Raw genomic sequence first — 19989 nt, 5'->3', positions numbered from 1 at the left:
AGTCACACTGCTATAACATTCATGGCTGCCCATACATTTCATAAATATTCACAGAATGTATACAATTCCCAAGGTAGTATTCTATAGAAATTATAAAGTTCACTAAACCATGTATATATATAAATATAAAACATAAATTTAAAATGTAATACAAATATAAATACTAACATTATAGGAGGCCAGAAAAATGGCAAAATCAAAATGCAAATGTAAAAATACCCTTATCATTGATTATTAAATCTAACAGTCATAACCTTATCTAAGTGATTTTATCATATTTTATCACAGCCTGCCATGTTGCTTCCTGATATGACAGAATATGATATAAATAGGCAGCATCTATGAAGCATTCTTGCCCAAAATTTTTAACTTGAATTTAATCAAGACTTTATACCTAACTTTCAGATTATAAGTAATGTAGAGAGTTTAAGAATAAGTTTAGCAGCACCAAAAAGATAAAAATTAGAAAAATCTAGAATGTGGAACATTCTAGAAGACAATCTGATCTGGTAACTCAAAAAGTTAATGTCATAGTGGGGAAAAAAATGGTGAAATTTTTCCGGTTTAAGAGACACTGATGGGACATAATAATCAAATGTAATGAGTGAAATTGATTGGATTTAGTTGGAAGAAATCACTATAAAAAGCATTTTGAGGATAATCAGGAAAATGTTAACATGGACTGGAGTATTAGATGATATTAGAGAGGTTATTAGTAATTTTCTTACGTGATAATGGTATTTAAGTTGATAGAAAAAATTATTTTTAAAAGAAGCATATCGAAGAATTTAAAGCATATGTTATCAAAATCAGGAAACAGAATTCAAAAAAAGAGGAGTTCAAAAGAAGGCATTCAATAAGGTGCTAGAAGGTTGAAAGGGCAAACAAAGGACAAGGGGTCAACCAAGAGATTCACAAAAGAGGAAGCAACTTCTCAGTGGGAGAAGGTGGTATTACCAGAGCCTAGAAGCCAAGAGTGTCCCAGTGGGAATTGGCAGGGGCTTCCCACTGGAAGCTTGGACCATGAAGAAAGGACCTATTTGACAAAAATAAACAAAGACACTGCCGAAGATACTTCCCAAAGTGCAGGGAGAGTGGTAGAAATATCCTGTCTTCTCCTCACTTCTTATCATCCAATCTTCAGCCAGTGATTCTCATTGGCCAAAACCTAAACAGAAACCAACTGCAAAAGAGTCTGGGAAGTGTAGTTTGCAGGCACCAGCTCCCTGAGATTCAGAGTAACATAGAGGAAGAACAGGAAACAGATCAAATAGGCTAATGACTGGCCCAGGAGAGAGTTCTCATGGTGCTTGCAACTTATTTTCCAATAGTTCAGAAAACAAAATATGGACATATAAATACAAATAAAGCAACTATAATAAAGTGGTGAATCCAGGTAGGTATATGAGTGTTCATTCTACTATTCTTTCAATTTTTCTGTATTTCTGAAATTTTTCATAATAAGAAGTTGATTAAAAAATCCATTTAATGCTCTATGAAAGAATACAAAGTCATGGCCATGGGAAGGAAGAGAAGAAATACTCAAAATGAATTTGACAAAGTTTCTCATTAAATCCTTGTAACCAATATGGAAAAATATGGGCCAGAGCAACACTTTTTATTTTTTTCCACCACTGCACATTTGAGAGTTGAGTTTTTTATTTATCACTCTCCCAAGGACACATCCACTATTATTCCCATGCCAGTTATAACCCCTTACCTTATTTATCACACTCAAGAAAGTTTGATAAAGTGAAAGTGAATGAGAGTGACTTCAATTTGATGGTAATCTTTAATATGCTCTGTTTTTTTAAAGAAATAAATTAGTTATGAAACACCTCACAGCTGATTACAACACACTATTGTGTTGTAACATTAGAGTTGAGAAACCTTCAGCTAGCAAAGTGGCATAATTATAAAGTCACATACATGGTTGAGCACTTCTATCTCAAGTTGTTGGTTAATGAATATATGTCAGCCTAAAGGATGGCTCCACATGATGCACCTGAGGGTCTGTCTTAGTTTGGCTCTGTGCCGTTTATATTTTTATCAGTATCTTGGATGAGAATTGGAAAACACGCTGATTATAATAGCTCATGACATAAAACCTAGGGTGAGAGCTCATGATCCACAAAGATCTAGATCAGAGTGATGAACCAACACAAACTGACATCTAACAGAAATATGTGACCAGCCTTTTACTTGAAGCCAGAAAAGCAACTAACTATAAGATGCTTTCTATATATAATTGCAGAGTTTGAGTTCATTCTCTGGTGCTGTCACTAATGACCTGTAGAAACTCAAGCAAGTTAGATTCTCTCTCCTGAACTACCTCAGTTTCTGCATCAGTAAATGGGAAGAGTAATACTTAACTCATAGTAGCTTAAATGAGTTACTATATGTAACGCTGTTGAATACTCCTTGGCACAGAGTAAAAGAAACGATGTTAGCTGTTATTAGTGATATGTGTGTGGGAGTGCTGGTAGCAATATTACCTAGTACATAGTTATGAAAAAGATTTAGTAATTTGATATTATATTCAATAGGTTTTAGTTATGGAACAGCATTGCCAAAATTATTCCATGTCATTTTTTAAGGCTTTATTTAATTAGAGTCCCACTGCCTGAAATGAGGTTGATGAAAGTCCAGATTGACTCTGCTCTGTTCAGACAGCAACTGGAGCAAAGGGTTGAGATCAAGTGCCACAGACACAAGTTATAATAAGCAAACTGGTGTCTGCTCAACACAGAGCTAGAATGCAGGAACTGTTGACAGAACTGAAAGTGTCAATCTGCCTTCAGAAATTTAATGAGCTGTGGAACAGAATTTTGAACTTGTTTTTGTGTTCCTCATTGATTTCTCCAGAACTGATGACTAAAATTACCATGACACAGAATCTGAGTCCACATAACGAAAACCACGTGATCAGAGTTGGGGGAAGATGCTTTGGGATATGCTAAGTTCCCTGTCTCTGAAATGATAAGGCAGTATGTATCAGGGTGACCACTTGGTAAGGGTTATAATGGGACTCAAATCTCAGATGGGTGAGATTAGGTATCCTGTGAGACTGACCCCCAGAAATCCTAAGATTTTTATCCATTGCAATCTGAGGATTTTAGATTTGTTTTTAATTACATACTTATCTGCTTCCCAAACTGCTGCCTCTTAAATTCTTGTTGGATTTTTTTAGGCTGCAGGCCAAAAATCTGTATTTTTTCCCCCCACCACCAAATGGGTTAAATACTTAGTGTGCTCATTTTTAGGAAATGAAGTTGCAATGATTAAACAGGAAATATGCACTTAGCTCCTAATGTTAGCTGCCTCAAGACAAAATCAATTCCATTTCAAATGGAATGCTATTGGAGAGCTGTTTAGAAATCTGTTGATAGGAAAGAAATATTGAAGGTGAATACAGCAGGGACAGGAAATGAGAAACTTACAGATAACTTTAATGCTAAAAGGCACTCTGTCTTTCCTGTCCTCAAAACCTTGATGAAATCTTTAAAATGCTTTGCTCACTTGGGGCATAAATATGTTGGGCTAAAAGCCAACAAAAGCTGGATAAAGAACCAAAGTTTTCTCTACTAGGTCCTCGACAGAAATTCAGAAATTTGAATTCCAAAGATGCCCAAATTACTGACTGGATTTGACTCCATTAATCGCAATGGGAGACGGGAAAAAAAGAAAAATCCTGCTAGTTCTTGCACCTTTACTTGCATAAGCTGATTGCTCATATCCCACATGGCCTCAGTTTTCAGTCGATAAGCACTCTTTTTAAGCCTGAGAAGTAGCATTCACACATTGTGTGGACCAGTGCCTCATTTCTTTCTCAATAACTGGCTCTGCTGCTTGGCCAGGGGAACATATTTCAACTCCGTCAGTGCAGCTGAGAGGTTTACAACAAACAGGATGAGTTTTTCAAGTTGGTCCTACACAACTGCACCCAGGTTTGCGGGTCTCACTCAATAAACAAAAAGTACGTTCAGAATCAATGGCCTCCAACCAAAGATGAAAATGGAAGCATGAAACTTCATTTGAACATGTTATATCTTTACTCTGGGTTAGATTTTATGTTTTACTCACAGGAAAAAAAAAAAGAAGTTAAATATATATTTTAAAGGGTTATCTTGAGGGGAGGGGATATTTTTTAATTTGAAGTTTAATCAGACTATTCTTTTCAAATTTTAAGGCACAGACTGATTTAACATAGCTTCCAGAAACCAATAATAAATGAAATTGACAACCAGCCAAACTTTGTCTTGTAGTAGTTTAAAATACAATGTCCTCTCATAAGAATTTGGATGCAGGGCTCACATTTTTCATCTCTAAATCCAAAATTTTTTAGTTCACCACGTCCTGGACCAGATATCTCAGATTCCTGATTAGAAAGGGTCTATGCCTTCAGGTCCACCTGCCTTTATAAGTAATTGAGAAATGCTCCCTCTTTTAACATATTAAGGATATAGGATGTTTTGTTTTATTTTGTTTCACTAGGAATTCCACCAAAGGTGAGATTGAAAGGGTAAAGAGCAAGAACACAGCAGTATTAGTAGAAATAAGATAGTTTATGTCACCAAGTAGATCTACTTCTTCAAATGTTTGTTTTTCTGAATAATATTGTACACAATTCTATGATGTAAGTATTGGCCAAAATTTATTACAGTAAGTAATTTCTTGATGGCATTATTTTAAATAGGGAAATGTTTGAAAACAGCTAAGTGAACAACAATAAGTCAATTAATCTAAATTATTTTTATCAAGTGTATGTAATAACACTGAAAATTTTAGAGGCCACCTTGAAAACTCTTACTACCTCTTTGAGACTCAGCTTAAACCTTAAGGCAGTAACGCTGAGGAAAATATGTTTTATAATTCTGAAATGAGTGGTTAGCAACTTCAGACTTCGCTTTATCTATTAGTTTATCAGCAGGTTTCTCTGACAGCAAATTATGGATGTGGACAAAGTGTGGAGCACAATGCAGAAAAGTCCCCCCAAAGCACATTTTTCTATCCCCAGAAAACCTTACCAGTAAAGTTCTAGTGAATTTTGCCTTCTTAACCCTGGGTTTCCCTGTCAATATCACCCCCACAATTGTTTTAATATTTAATAGAGAACAACTTATAATTCCCAAAGGTGACCATCCATAGGTTTAAAACAGTCTACTTGTCTAGAGGAAATAAGGGCCCTTATTTGCCTTGGTTCTGTGTAATTTGCAAGAGTGGACACTCAATAAATGTTTATAGAACAAATCAATGAAAAATAAATTAATAAAAGAATAGATGGGAGAAAAGTGAAAAAACTACATTGTGAGAGGCTTAAAAAGAACTGAACTTTTCAAATGAAGAATCTTGTAGATGAACTGTAATGATTAACAAAGGCAAACAGCTATCATAATCCCACATTATTTATTTAATAGGTTTTCTGATTTACCTTTAAGTATATGTCTAACAAGTAAATACTCCCACGTGTATAGTTATTATGCAAATCCATAATTACAAGTTGCATAAGCTTAGAAAAGAAAATCTCTTGAAGACTCAACCTCTTCATCTGCAAAGTGGGAATGGTAAGTGTAGTGAAGATAAATAATTCTTATTCATAAATCAGTTAGAACTAGGTCTGGCATACAGTAAGCATATAATAATTCTTAGTTAAAATTGTGATTATTATCTTCATCATCTTCAACAGATTCATTAGACACAGAGAAGGTAATAATGAATTACTTTCAAAAGATTTTTAAAATTAGATATTTTGTAAAAAATAGAATTAATTTGTGTTAAACTCAAGTGCATACTAATGGGAAAAGGATGTAAAATTTTCCTTTCCTTAAGGGCAGAGTCTATGCAGCATTTAGCTTTTTACTTCCAGTTGCATCTTACAGAGTCTCACATAGTCACAGGTCAGTCAAAATCTGTTTGTGAAATATAGGAAAGAATCAATATTTAACAGAACAAATTCTCCCCTGTCTTGAGTTGACCTAACCAACTTATGTGAATTTTCATGTGGATTTACTTTTATATACCTTTTTCAACCACTTCCAGAATTTCAGTTCCATGTAGGAAAATGATGAGTAAGTCTTCTTGGCAGTAATGAGAAAAGGGGAATCTTAGAGCTAGAAACAGAAGAGGAAGGTAAAGTATGTGGCAGAACTGGAGCAGAGAGTTTTGCAACGAAATCTTTTGCAGAGAAGAGGAAAAGAGTGTTGAGAGAAAGTAGACCCCATGCTTGGGGCTGCACATGCATGTCTGAAAGAAAAGCAAGAATGAGATACCAATAAAGGCAATAGAAGACTTCATGAGCTTTGGCATGAATAGAAATTCTTGTCAACACTCACTGAGCCTCATTATGCACCACACAGATCAGATCATTTAATCCATCTTCTTGGCAATGCTACTGAAGACGCACTGCTAGCCTCATTCTATAAGGAAGATGCTGAGTCATAGAAAGGTTTAAAATTTGCTGAGGTCACAGCTTGCAGTCAAGATTGGATCTGAACCCAGGCAGTTTGACTTCAGGGACTGTGGGCTTAAACATTGTATGACACTGTCCTGGTGACTAAATCTATATAATTCTCTGTACTGGGGCAGGGTATGAAATATACTTAGTAGACTATGCTGAAAGGTTAAATAAAAGTAAAGTCTTTTGCACCCCAACATTTCTAGTTTTTCTTCATCTCTGGGCCCAGAATGAGGAGAAAACCAAAACTGAGTCAAACATTAAAAAGGCAATGATTATTTGAAAGACAGATGAAGAACAGGAAAGACAAAAAAGAAGAGGAAGATTCTCTCTATCAAGTTTGTTCACAGCAAAGACAAACAGACATAATAAGAATCTTATTGAAACATTAAAGGAGAAAGATTGTAAAGTTTCCCTGAACTATCTTAAGGCAGTAAATGGAAACCAATTGCACACTACTCAGTTTACACCTGGAGATACCGTTTTCCTCTGACCATGATCCACACTTCTCTTCTGTAAAGAACCTTCTGCTGTTCCTTTGAGAGATCACCCTCCTCCCTTCTCAGGGCAAATTCTGGTGGGACTGACTCCACACCCAGCATGGACCCATGACCCAGTCATTAAAAATTCTCCATCCCCTTGATGAGTGTATATGGGGAGTTTATCAGCCACACGATTTTCATTGTTATTACTGGGAAAGAGAAGGATTCTTACCAGGAATTGCAAAACTGATGTGCCCTGTACATGGAAGACTTGGAGGCCACTTTTTTGCATGACTGGGCAAGGCCTCTCTGAAGTGAAGACAATGCAGGGGACAGCAAGGAAGACAAATGGGAAGGGACACAGATTCCTGAAGGTCTCATGTGTGCACCTGGAGCCAACAGAACCTACCAACTTGACTTTTCAAATATGTAGGCCAATCCATAACATATTTTTAAGTCAGTTTGATTTGGCCTTCTGCCACTTACAGCAGACAGAATCCAAACTAAAACACTAATATGAGCATGTAAAATGCCCAGTGATAGTCTCTCTACTTCATCAGGTATCTTTACTCTTTTAACTTTGCATTCATAGAAAGAAATGTATTAAAAAATACTTTAATCCTCCAACCTTTATTCCTTTCAGTTCTAAAATTTCTTGCCTGTGAATTTTCCTTCCATGGTGTTTTTAGGAAACTAAGCCTCACAGATCAGGTAGACTATCATATAGTTATATTATATATTTATTCATACAGTTGTTTTTTTAAGATATTATTAACAAGTACAAAAGGTAAAGACTTTATTAAGAACTTAGTATTACAGAACTCCCTAAGTATTGCACTAGATTATTTACAAAATTTCTTTTTTTAATTAACATATCAAATGGAAATCTGAAATTAAAGAATGCAGGTAAAACACTGGCCCTCAAATTTTAATATGCCTAAGAATCACCAAGGAAGCTTGATGGATTGAAGATTCTGGGTCCCATCCTCAAAAATACCAGTTGGGTTTGGGCGTGAAATCCAGAAGCCTAAGTCTTCACTAAGTTCTTGAGGTGATTTTGATGTAAGTAGTTTCAGAGGAGCCTTGAGGAAGTTATGAAGCTCTCATTGAATTTTAGCGAAGATGTTAGTTTAAGTTTATAAACTATGGATCTGTGTCTCCAAAGACAGTGAAGGATCCTTAAGGATAAACCTGAAAAATTTTCCAATGTTATTTCCTTATGGTCTGGTCAGCATTAAATGACATGATGCATATAAATGACTTCACATAGTTAGTGTGTGCTGAGAGCAATTATTTTTACAGGCTTATTACGATGGAACTGAAAGACAACAGCCTTAATCATTTTGGTGTATTTAAAGTCCAGCTCTCTTCTCTCTCTAAAAGTAGTAAGGTTCAAGAAGGTTAAATACTGTGATGGTTTTAGGTTTTTGTCTCTCAGTTCCAAACCTGGGGATCTCTGGAATCAGAGGGAAATGTATACCACATTTGTGGGTGCTTCTCTGACCCATTTACCAAATAACTTGTAAGGCCACAAATTGTGAAAGGGTTCAGGGTAAGTAAAGGTTCTGCAGCAAGTCCAGTCAGCCATGCAAACTTCTCTGTCTCTGTACTTTAGAAGGAAAGACTAATAGAAGAAGATTCATTTCACCCAACATCGACAGAACAAGACTCTCTAAATGCCAAAAACTTCTGGTTGTCTCTCACTTGTTTGCATATTTTTGGCTCTAATTTTTGGTTATTTTATTCCTTCTTAGTTGGTTTAAAGTTCTAAATAGTTCACAGGCATCTCTGGCCTTTAATCACAGTACTCCTAAGATCCTTACCCATGACAGTCACCAGATACAGGACTGATTATTCAGACACTGGCAAAGTTGCATGACCCATATCCAAATTAAGGGCAAACGCTACTTCATTCTTTAAAGAAGATCCAACCAAGTTAGGAGACATGATTTCATGGCTCAGATTTGGAAGACTATTATTTTGTTTTTGAAGCAGCATGCAAACTTTAATAATACTCCTTTTTAAAATATTGATCTATGTTGCAGAAGCCAAATGTATGATCTCCAGATTCTTAATTGTTGCTGTACAGTTGCTGTCATGACATGTAATTCAACAAGCGGTCATCCAACAAAGAGAACACGAAGGCCTGATGATTAAAGAAATGAACATAGCTACAACTGAAAACTCAATATATGATAATAACCTCTCAAAGAACAGTGCAGATCTGGACTAATCACATCTCCAGAAGATAAGAGTCCATCTTTCAGAAAGGGTGTCTGATGAAGTGGAAAAATAAGAGCCCAGATGGTAGCTGTGAAAAAGTTTCTAAAAATTGAAGCTAACACCACAATTTGCAAAACTGTACCAGGACTCGAAAACAGATAAACTATCCTAAACCATAAAATGTAAGACAAGCAATCTAAGCTCATACTATTTTAATACGCCTCATTTAGATCCCTGTGTTCCTAGATATGACCACTGACTGTCCCAGAAATTTGACTGGTGTACAAATTCTGACCAATCCCTGACAAGACCATTCTATGGCTAACTACAGCTCCCTAGATCCGATAAAACTTCCTTGATTTATGACACATTCCATGATCCCCTGTGTGTGCATTCACCCTTGCAGCAACAAGCCAATAAACATAACTTTGGGTTTCTGGTGATCTAGTGGGATATGACCCCATCACCCAGAAATGGCTGACCTGACAGAATAGCAGAATGACCTACTGAAGGTTTAGTTACAATAACAGTTCCTGAAATGTTTGATTTCTCCTTTATAGCCTAAAGTATAAGCTTTGCTTCAGTGACCAATATGGTGCTGTTTCTCCCATAGCCAGAGTAGATGGGTCCCGGAATCATCAAGGGGTAGTAGAAGTGGGAGTGGCTTCTTTCACTAATATACCTACTTGGATACTACTTGATCCCTGTTCTCTCAATTTTGAATTCTGCAGGACTGGAGAGTTTAAAGAATTGCTCCACCAAGGGGCACAACAATGATTCCACTGAATTGGAAGTTTGAGAATGATGCATGCCCGTTTTGAGTTCCACATGCTACTGTATCAACAGCAAAAGAAAAAAAGGTCACTCACTGACTGGAGTGATTGATCCTCATTACCAAGGGTTGCTGCTACAAAACAAGGCAGCAAGGGCAATGTATGGAACCCAGGTGCCTCCTAGTATTTCATTTTCAACAGCGAAAGTTTTTGGAAAACTAACAACTAAATAAAAGCATGACCATTAGAGATTCAGACACTTTAATAATGAAGATTTGGTCATCCTACCAGGTAAAGGATTTGGGACAGTTGAAGCACTGTCTGAGAGCAGAGAAAACATGAAATGTTTAGTGGGAAAAGGAAGTTATAATATCACTACAGCCTTGTGAAACTAGGACTACAAAAACTATGTGTATTTTCTTCCTTGCTTGTTACATAAATACAAATAAATATATATTACATGATACATTATAATGTATTATTTTATTATTATCTTTTATCTTATATATATAATATAATGTATTCTAATATATATACTTACACATATCAACAAATTTCTTTTTTCCTTTCTCCTCTTTTTTATTTTGAAAAGATTACTGGTAGTGATTAGCTTTATAACTTAGTCATTAGATTACAGAATATTGGTATGGGACTGGGAATAAATTTAAGGAGTAATCAATATCACCTAGAGATGGACACCTTGATTTTCTCCATGTTAAATTTTAAATACGTTAGGATATTGATTCATTTGACTATTGTGAATTTATATCCCCTTTTGAGGAGAAAGTGACAACAACTTCTTTTGTATAAGGGGTAGCTGCATGTATTTGTTACTGTTGCTGTATGGAAATCCAAACAGGTTTAGGAGGTTTTATATGGATACCGAATAGACCCAAATTCAGACTGTGCCTATTTTTCAGCTATTGCTTCTCAGCTCCAAACCCACCCTTCTATACTCTGCTCTAGAATCCTACTGATAAAAATTTGCAAACTGTAGTCCTCCTTTGCCAGCCAGCTCTTTGGTAGGCTCTACTGATAGAGGGCACTAGAGGGAGACAGAAAGGCTTGAGGAGAAGGAAAGGACTTATTTCCTTCTGTCTGCTTGCCCTTACTCTCCGTTTCACCCCGACAACTGCCCTTCTTCCAGTCAGCAGCAATTGGTTCTATCTGTCATTTTGTGGCACCTCCAGAACCAATCTCGTTAAACCCCCTCAAACACAGCAGCTCCAGACAAGCAGTGCCACCTCTTTAGGCTTAAATTCCAATCCCTCAGGGTCTCTATCCAATTTTCTAGGTTCTAATAATTCCAAACTCTTCCCTTTTTCTTCTAGCCCAGAAGTAGTAGCTCTTCCTACCATTACCACCTCTGTCTCAATGCAGTGTCTTCCTTTTGCTTTTTGAGTCTCCAGCAACCATTTAACCAAGGTGCTAGATTAAATTCTCTCTGTTAAAACAACTAGTATGGTTTCTTTTTCCTGACTGAACACTACAAGATACAAATATGAACAGCACTGTTGGCTTAAGATGGTATTTAGCAAACAGGGTTCACCTACCTAATTAAGCTGAGAATTCCAATACTAATAATATTCTACTTTTATAATACAGATCAACAAGCCCTTATTCAAAGTTTTCAGGGCTAGAAATGTTTCAGAATTCAGAATATTTCAGATTTTAGAATGGTAATAGTGTATACATTTTAAACTGTGTAAGAACTCCATTGGGGTGTGGAATACTTCATAATTAAACACTTGCAGGAATAAATATTCCTCAAATCATTTAAGGTCAGATTTCTCAACCAAATGAGTTACAAAACAACAACAATACAACAACAACTTGCACTTTTCAGAACTTTTTAACTTGGAACTGTGGATAAACTATTCTAAACTTGTATTATGTAAAACCACCAAAGGACAAATCAAAGGACCAATTTAAAAAAAAAAACTAACATTGAATTAAAGTGTTTTCAGGAAAACTCAGAATAAATCTGGGTAGGGAAGTGATGTTTGACTTGAACTTAAAAAGAGAAGTGAAGAGAAAGCTTTCAAACAGATTATTCTGGTAGTCTTCAGGAAGATATTGTTCCCATTTACCTGAGAGCCAATGAATCAGTTCTATGGTGAAAGGGAAAATCTACTCTTACAGCAAACCGTAAGGAGTCTATATTTGAGACTAAGTTAATGAAGTTGCATTTAAAATTCAGACAGTGAAACTCTATCAGAGGAATCAGGACAGCAGTCTTTGGAACACATGTCCTAACATGCCAATTTGTTATTTTGTTTTTGTATGTATTGCAATACACAACCAGAAAAAATATACATATATATAAATACATTCCGGATGATTTAAATATATCAAGCTAACTGCCAGAAGAACTCAAAAAAGAAACATATAAAATGATTGCTCTTGGGAAATGGGACTGAAGGAGCTTGGGGAAGAGGCAGAGGGATTTTTATTTAGGCTTTTCTGTCTTACTTGATTTATAACTGGGGGTTATATAGACTTCTAATCGCTGCTCTAAAATGTAGAAACTTAAAAAGAAACATGTCTCTATGAGTTGTAAAAAACAAGTGCTTAACTGATAGAGAATAAATATACAATTTTGTAGTTCCTGAATAGCAATTTAAAATTTGATTTAATAAAATCAATTTAAGCCTAATTGACTCAACTGCTAGTTTTAGATGACCTAGTAAAGACATTTCTATCCCTGCTCCCCTCCTTGAAACCTAAACAAGAAGAATGGTAAAAACTGGGACAAAAACTTCATCTACTATGAAGCTGCAAAACAATCACAACCTCAGACCACAAACTATGAAAACCAGCTGCCAAATGATGGCAGACTCTGGACCAAACTGAAAGGGGCTGGGAGGAAAGACATCAAATTGACAGATCTTGTGCAGGAGACCAAGTTCCCCCAAAGCAGAATGTGGCCCTGAGGGGCTCAATCAGTGATCCTTTGGGTACAACAGCAAATTCTTGCAGTCTGCCCTGGAGTATTCCTGACATGCTAGCAGTAGGGGATGTGAAGCTGAGTGATAAACACCCAGACATGACTTTTATACAAGATGTCTGCCTATGTGATTGGATGGAGAATAATGATAATAAGCAACTGGATTTTGCAGCTGGTGATCACAGATAGTTTTATTTATTTTTTATAAACACTTAGTTCTTACGCTTTGACAGGAACTGTTCAAGGTAGCTTACAAATTTTAACCCACATAATCCTGAGAGGCTTTTGAGGTAGGTACTATTATTATCACCGTCCCCATGTTACAAGTGAGGACACTGAGGCACCAAGAGGTTAAGTGATTTGCCCAGAGCCACAGCTTGTAAGTGGCAGAGACTGAATTCAAACATAAGCAGAATACCACCAGAGTTCATGTTCATAACCACTACATTATGGTGCCTTTTTGAAAAGAGATATGAAGGAAGGAAGGAAGGAAGGAAGGAAGGAAGGAAGGAAGGAAGGAAGGAAGGAAGGAAATGTCATTACACACAAAAATCTTTGTCATTATTAAGAAGAAAGCCATCCTGCTCACACAAGGAGGGTCCAGAGAATGCTGAAAACACTGAGAAGAGACATGTTCCTAGGCAGTGCCCCTAGCAGAAAGTGCTAGAAGGTGCTCTGAGGCTCTCAGAGGTTCCACAAACTAACATTACTCAAAGTACTGTTTCCTCAGCTTAGTCCCCCAGGTTGAAACCATCTGCTGCTTCCACTCACCCTCTGGGTCCCTTTCTTCCAAACTACTGAGGCCATAGCTAGTTATGACCAGACTACCCTCCTTCGAAGATGAGTAATAACAGAACTGTGAAACCAATGAGGGGAAAAGGAACAAAACAAAGATAACTGATTAGACTGCAGAAAGACATGTAAAGTGAGCAGGTGAAAGAAAATACATTCAATACAGAAAATAAGCAGAGAAAAATATGGACACTTAACAGTGCTCAATAGGATTAAGGCTATGGAGGAAAAGGAACTCTAAATCACACTACACTAGAGACAATTGATGCCCATAGGTCAGTGTGCTGAGAAAAGGGTTTCCAGAGATTCTAAGATTTCTCAAATTACTGCCATCTCAGCTTAGTGCCCTGGCTCTTTCCCCACATTTCTCCTACAAAAAAAAAAATAGTTTATTCAGGAAGAATTCCCCTCATTTAGGAATGAGTAATTTTCAAAAACAGAATCGACTTAGAATTTGTACAAAAATAATTCAAGTAAAAGAGCTAACAAAAAGCAGATGAAGAACACACACAGATTTTTATCATAGACTAGGCAAAAGAGTTCTCCACTAAATGAAAGAACTTAGAAGAAAACAGTGGTGTTTATGCAACAAGACGTCAAAGCAGAGAGCTAACATTTACTAAGTGATTAAATTCCAGGCACTAAGTGAACTATTTATACTTGAATGATTAAAACGATAGTCCTGTGACAGTCCAGGCAGTAATAATAATAATAATAAAATCACCTAGAAGCGTTAAAAACATTTTAAAGGATCCCTTTGGATTTCCCTACTGCAACACTCAACTGAAGAAAACAATGGAGGAATGTCTACAAAGACCATAGAAAAATAGACAAACCTTCATTCAGATATAAGAACAGCAGCTATTTTCAAACATGAAAGAATTTGACTATAATTCATCTGAATCTTCCTAAATACAGTTTTGAAAAGAACTTCACTAACCAAGAGATAAGTAGAGAAAATGTTGCGAAAGCACTGGCAGCACTCTTTAAATTAACTTAAATGTAGATCTAAGACTAAATAATGAAGTTACAAAATAAAATGCAAATTTTATGAGCCAAGGCAATATAGAAATGACAATATTACTCAATCTACAAGTTGATGGGTAAAGATGTAATCAGCTTTCATGAAAAAGATGTGTAGTCAATTATAAAACTTTAAGGAAAAAAATCTTTGTGACATCAAGCTAGCAAAGATTTCTTAAATAAGACACCAAAAGTCAAGTCACAAACACACACACACACAAAATATGGACTAGTACCCAGAATACACAAAGACTCTCAAAATGCATTAATAAGAAAAACAATCCAATTTTTATGAGAAAATTTGAGCAGATACTGCAAAGAAAGATTTAAATGGCAATAAAATATGTGAACATATATGTTCAACATTATTAGCCATTAGGAAAATTCAAATTAAAGCCTCGATAATACATCATTACACACCTATTAGAATAGATAAAATTTCAGAAGGTAACAATACCAAGTGCTGACAAACAAGCAAAGCAATTGGATCCTTATATGTTTCTTTTGGAAATGTAAAACAGTATGGTCACTCTGGACAACAGTTTGACAGTTTCTTACAAGGTTAAACATATACTCAGCAATTCACTACTAGGTATTTATCCAAGAAAAATGAAAACATATGTCCACACAAATGCCTGTGTGCAAATGTTTAAGGCAGCTTTATTCATAATCCCTAAAAACTAGAAACAACCCAAATATCTATTGACCTGGGAATGGATAAACAAATTGTGACATATGCATACTTAGCAACATGAAAGAAGAAACTGCTAACACATGCAACAACATTAATGAATCTCAACATCTTTGAGCTAAGTGAAAGAAGACAGACACTAAAGATTACATAATGGATAGCTCAATTTATATGACATTCCTGAAAAGCAAAACCATAGGGATAAAAATCAGATTAGTGGTTGCCAGACTCTGGGGATGGAGTAGGGGGTGTATTACAAGGGCTGCAGCAGAACTTTATGGTGTGATAGAAATATTCTATGTATTGATGGGTGTGGTGGTTATACATTACTGTACACATTAGTCGAAACCCATAGAACTATACACCTAAAAAGGGTAAATTTTGCTGTATATAAATTATAGGTCAATAAATCTGATGTTCAAAAAGAAAATGATTTATATAACTATGTAAATTCTAGGTATAAAGAAAAATTAAAGAAAATCATATAATTAATTTAAACTAGGAATTGGATAAGAGGTGTGTGGAAGTGGACATAAACTAGTTTTCTTATTCACAATAGGGAGGCAATAGGTAGTGTCAAAAGTTGACAAATCAAAAAATGTAAGCTTAAGTATATTATTAAAAGTTGTAAAGTCAGCACTAAAAGGCTTAAAACACATTATAAATATTCTGAACTATCAGAAGGAAAATAAACATATGTATTTAATTTTAAAAGTATAGATAATTTAGTAAAATAGAACATACAATAGCAACAGCAGAAATTATAAAAGATAAGAGAACTAAGACCAAACATATCTGTATAACAATATATGTAAATAAGATAAACCCACCTATTGAAAGAAAAAAATTCTCAGGTAGGTTTAGAAAACCAAACTCAACTATTTGTTGCATGCAAGAGGTATATTTAAAGCAAGATTAAATACTGGGCATGTATATCAGTAATTACACTATTAATATCAAAGTTGAATTCACAGCAAAAAGTGTTAAATAAGGCAAATAAGTTCACTTTATAATGACAAAAGAGCCAATCTAAATGAAGATCTGTTGTGAACAATTAATACCAAATATCCTAGCAAAATTTTTAAAAATTTTAAAGCAAAAACCGCATAAGATACAGGGAGAAATAGAAATACCGAAGTAACAAGAAAAGTTCCCTCATTCTCTTGATCCATGACAGATCAAGTAAACAGTAAAATGCAAAGATATAAGATCAAATTCTATAATTCATAAAGTCTCCCTAAAATTTTAATCTCTGTAATTTGTATCACTCTTCACCTTGAAAACAAATATTCCATCTTTAAATACCCAAAGAACATTCACAAAAACTCAGTTTATGTTGGACCACAAAATACTCTCAATATATTACAACAAATAAAAATAGTACAGATCATATTCTCAAATTATAATGCAAAGACTATAGAATTGAATTTTAATAGAAAATAAAATCCCCAAATGTCTAAAAATTAAGACTATTTTAAAAGTTGACTTAAAGGCAATAAAAAATCAAATTGAATTGAAGGGTGTTTAGAAAACAATATTAATTAAAATATGCATTGGAATCCATGTGTTACAACTAAAAGCAATGCCTTGAGGAACAATTCAGAGCCTTAACCAAATTATCAAATAAGGAAAAAGAAAATAAATGAGTTCATTTTTAAAGCAAGAGGTAAGATAAAAGAATAAGAAAATAAATGTGAGAAAAGCAGAAAGAAGAAATTAAAGACAAAATCATATATTAATGATTTTGAAACAAAAATATTGAAATAACAGATAAAAGAACTTGTCACTTGAAAAATAACAAAATGGATAAAATGATAGCTTGTCTTATTTTTTAAAGGATGGGTAAGGAAAGCATAAACACAAAATTGGTAGTTAGAATGAGTTAAAAGGAAACTAAAATAATTATAAGAAAATACTTTGCACAAAAGTATGCAAATATGCTTGAAAATCTAGATAAGATAAATCAGTCTCTAAGATACAGAAACTACTGAAACTGACCCAAGAAAAGATTTTTTAAAACAAACAGGCCAAATACTAGCAACGAAATTGAGAAGCTTATCAAGGATTAACCCCTCACAAACGCACCAGGCTCCATCAATCTCACTAATGACTTCACTGAAAACATCTAGGAACAGATTATTTCATCCTAAGTGGCCCCTGAGCATGGGAAGAGAGGGAACGAATGACATTGACATTGAATTTGACAAATAAAGTACAAGAAAGGAAACTACAGACCAATATATAATTTATAAACAGTGCACTAATTCTATAAAATATAAGCAAATTAATAGATTAATACACAATTATCAAATAAGTTCATTCTTTGGGTGAAGGGATAGTACAAAATTAGAAAATGTGTTAAGCTATTATTATCACATTAATATGTCAATCGGTTAAAGGAGAAATCCTATTTAATCATCTCAGTAAATGATAAGGTATTTTGCAAAGCTGAACATCCTTCCCTGGTTAAAAATGTGTGTATGTATATATATCTTTGATTTTCTTCATATATATCCTTCCACACATGTATATTTTAAAACTCATATGTATTCACATACATTTATGTATGTGTTCACGTATGTGTATATAAACAAGTATTGCATATATACATATATATACACACATAACTAAAATCTAGCATCATATATAATGAAGAATCTTTATAATTCTTTCCATTACCATAAGAAACAAGAGGGATAATGACAGTCTATACAAGAACAGGTTTGGTGTGAGACATCAGGTGATGCCCAGTGGCAGCTGGTAATAATGAGAACAGTATCAGAATATGAAGAAGGACATTTCAGTGCCGGCCAGTACCTGTGTTCCACTCAAGGGCAATGTTTAATCAGGCAGCCTGGACAGCCTGGCAGGATCAAGAAATCTGTTACATACAGGTGACTGGACAAATAAGTATTCTTAGGATAATGAGAGACAGGGCTCTCACCAGATGGGCAGAGGGAATACAAATATGGAAAACATGAAAATAGACTGAATCCTTTGTTAGTGAATCGAAACCAGAGCTATGTGAACTCAAGGATGTGTATATGCATAAGGATTTACCTCTATACCTCCTGCTGCTACCACTGAGAAGGTCTGGGCACATTTTGTACCCAAATCCTGGTTTCCAAATCACAGTTTTCACTAACTGGAACCAGGATTTGGAGAACGGCTAACTTCAGGGTAGGGAAGGAAAGGTACAAGGGAAGGCTAGACCACGCTCCTATGCCAGGAAGTTAGAAAATGTTCAAGAGTAATGGGACATGTTAAAAAGACACAGAAGGCAGCTTGAAGGAGCTTTCTACATGCAAATGTGGGACAATTTGAGCATCAAAATTAATAGATAGTAATGGATTACAAGCTGCTGAGTAAAATAAGACTCCTTGAATCCATACTGACATAAGTTAATAAATAGGGAGAAGAGAAAGAGCTTTCTTACCTTAGAAAGTAAAATAATAATAATAATAATAATAAATGTAGAAGAAATGATGAAATCAGAAAATCATTTGGTAGTCCTCAGAGCAATAATTCAGGTAAGAAATATCAATGGGTGCTAAAACTAGTAGGTCAAAGTAGAAAGAAAAATGGAATTTGGGGCGGTGCGCTCGGTGGTCGCGGGGTTTTGTCTCTTGCTTCAGCAGTGTTTGGACAGAACGGACCCAGGGACAGCCCTTCCTCAAGCTTCTGACCACACTTCAGGCTTTTTTCCAGTCACAACCCTCGGAACCTGTCACTCTACCCTTGGCAGCCCAACTGGCCAACACCATTTTCTGAGCTTAGCTCCTTATTACCCAAGCAACCCGCTCCCAGTTTCCTCAGAATTATTCCACTGAGGTGGAGGCCGCCGTCAACCGCCTCGTCACCGCGCCTCTGTGGGCCTCGGACACCTACCTTGCTCTGGGCTTCTATTTCCACAGCGACGGTGACGACGTGGCTCTGGAGGGCAGGGGCCACTTTTCCCACAAATTGGCTGAGGAAAAGCACGAGGGCGCCAAGCGTCTCTCGAAAATGGAAAACCAGCGATGCAGCCGCGCCACTTTCCAGAAAGTGCAGAAGCCGCCCCAAGGTGTGTCGGGTAAAACCCAGGACGCTAGGGAAGCCGCCGGGCTCCTGGAAAAGCACCTGAACCAGGCCTTCTGGAACTGCATGCCCTGGGTTGCGTGCCCTCGGACCCCGAGCTCTGTGACTCCCCGGATAGCCGCTTCCCCGGATGAGCAGGTGAAACTCCGCGAGAAGACGGCGACCACCTGACCAAACTCCGCAGGCCGGCGGGCGCCCAGGCTGGGCGGCGGAAGGCTCTCTTCCCCACGCTCACCGTCAGGCACAACTAGGAGCCTCTGGAACGCAGCGGCCTTTGAGGAGCCCCTTCTGGTGTCAGGGTTTCTGCCGGAAGCCTCTCTCTGCAGCCGCTAGACAGCTTTTTGACTACCCTGGAGCCCTCTCCCAAGCCTTGTACCAAATGGAAACAGTAAAGACTTCTGCAGAAAAAAGAAGAAGGAATGGAATATTTACATGCTCTCAAAGTGTCTCCTCACAAAATATTTACTAATTACAAAGGAAAGAAAAGTAACTTAATAATAGGGATATCTAGCAGACACCTCTTAATT

At 36.2% G+C, this 19989-nt stretch overlaps 1 pseudogene; it reads left to right on the top strand.

Annotated features, from left to right (window-relative positions):
- LOC140696283 (ferritin light chain pseudogene) overlaps nucleotides 1-19713 on the top strand; it is a 33478-nt pseudogene extending 13765 nt beyond the window's left edge.
- The last annotated feature ends 276 nt before the right edge of the window (nucleotides 19714-19989 follow it).

Source organism: Vicugna pacos, chromosome 5, assembly GCF_048564905.1.
Source record: "Vicugna pacos chromosome 5, VicPac4, whole genome shotgun sequence".
Lineage (NCBI taxonomy): Eukaryota > Metazoa > Chordata > Mammalia > Artiodactyla > Camelidae > Vicugna > Vicugna pacos.
The sequence above is the reverse complement of the archived record's forward strand: the minus strand, read 5'-3'. Positions and strand labels throughout refer to the sequence as shown.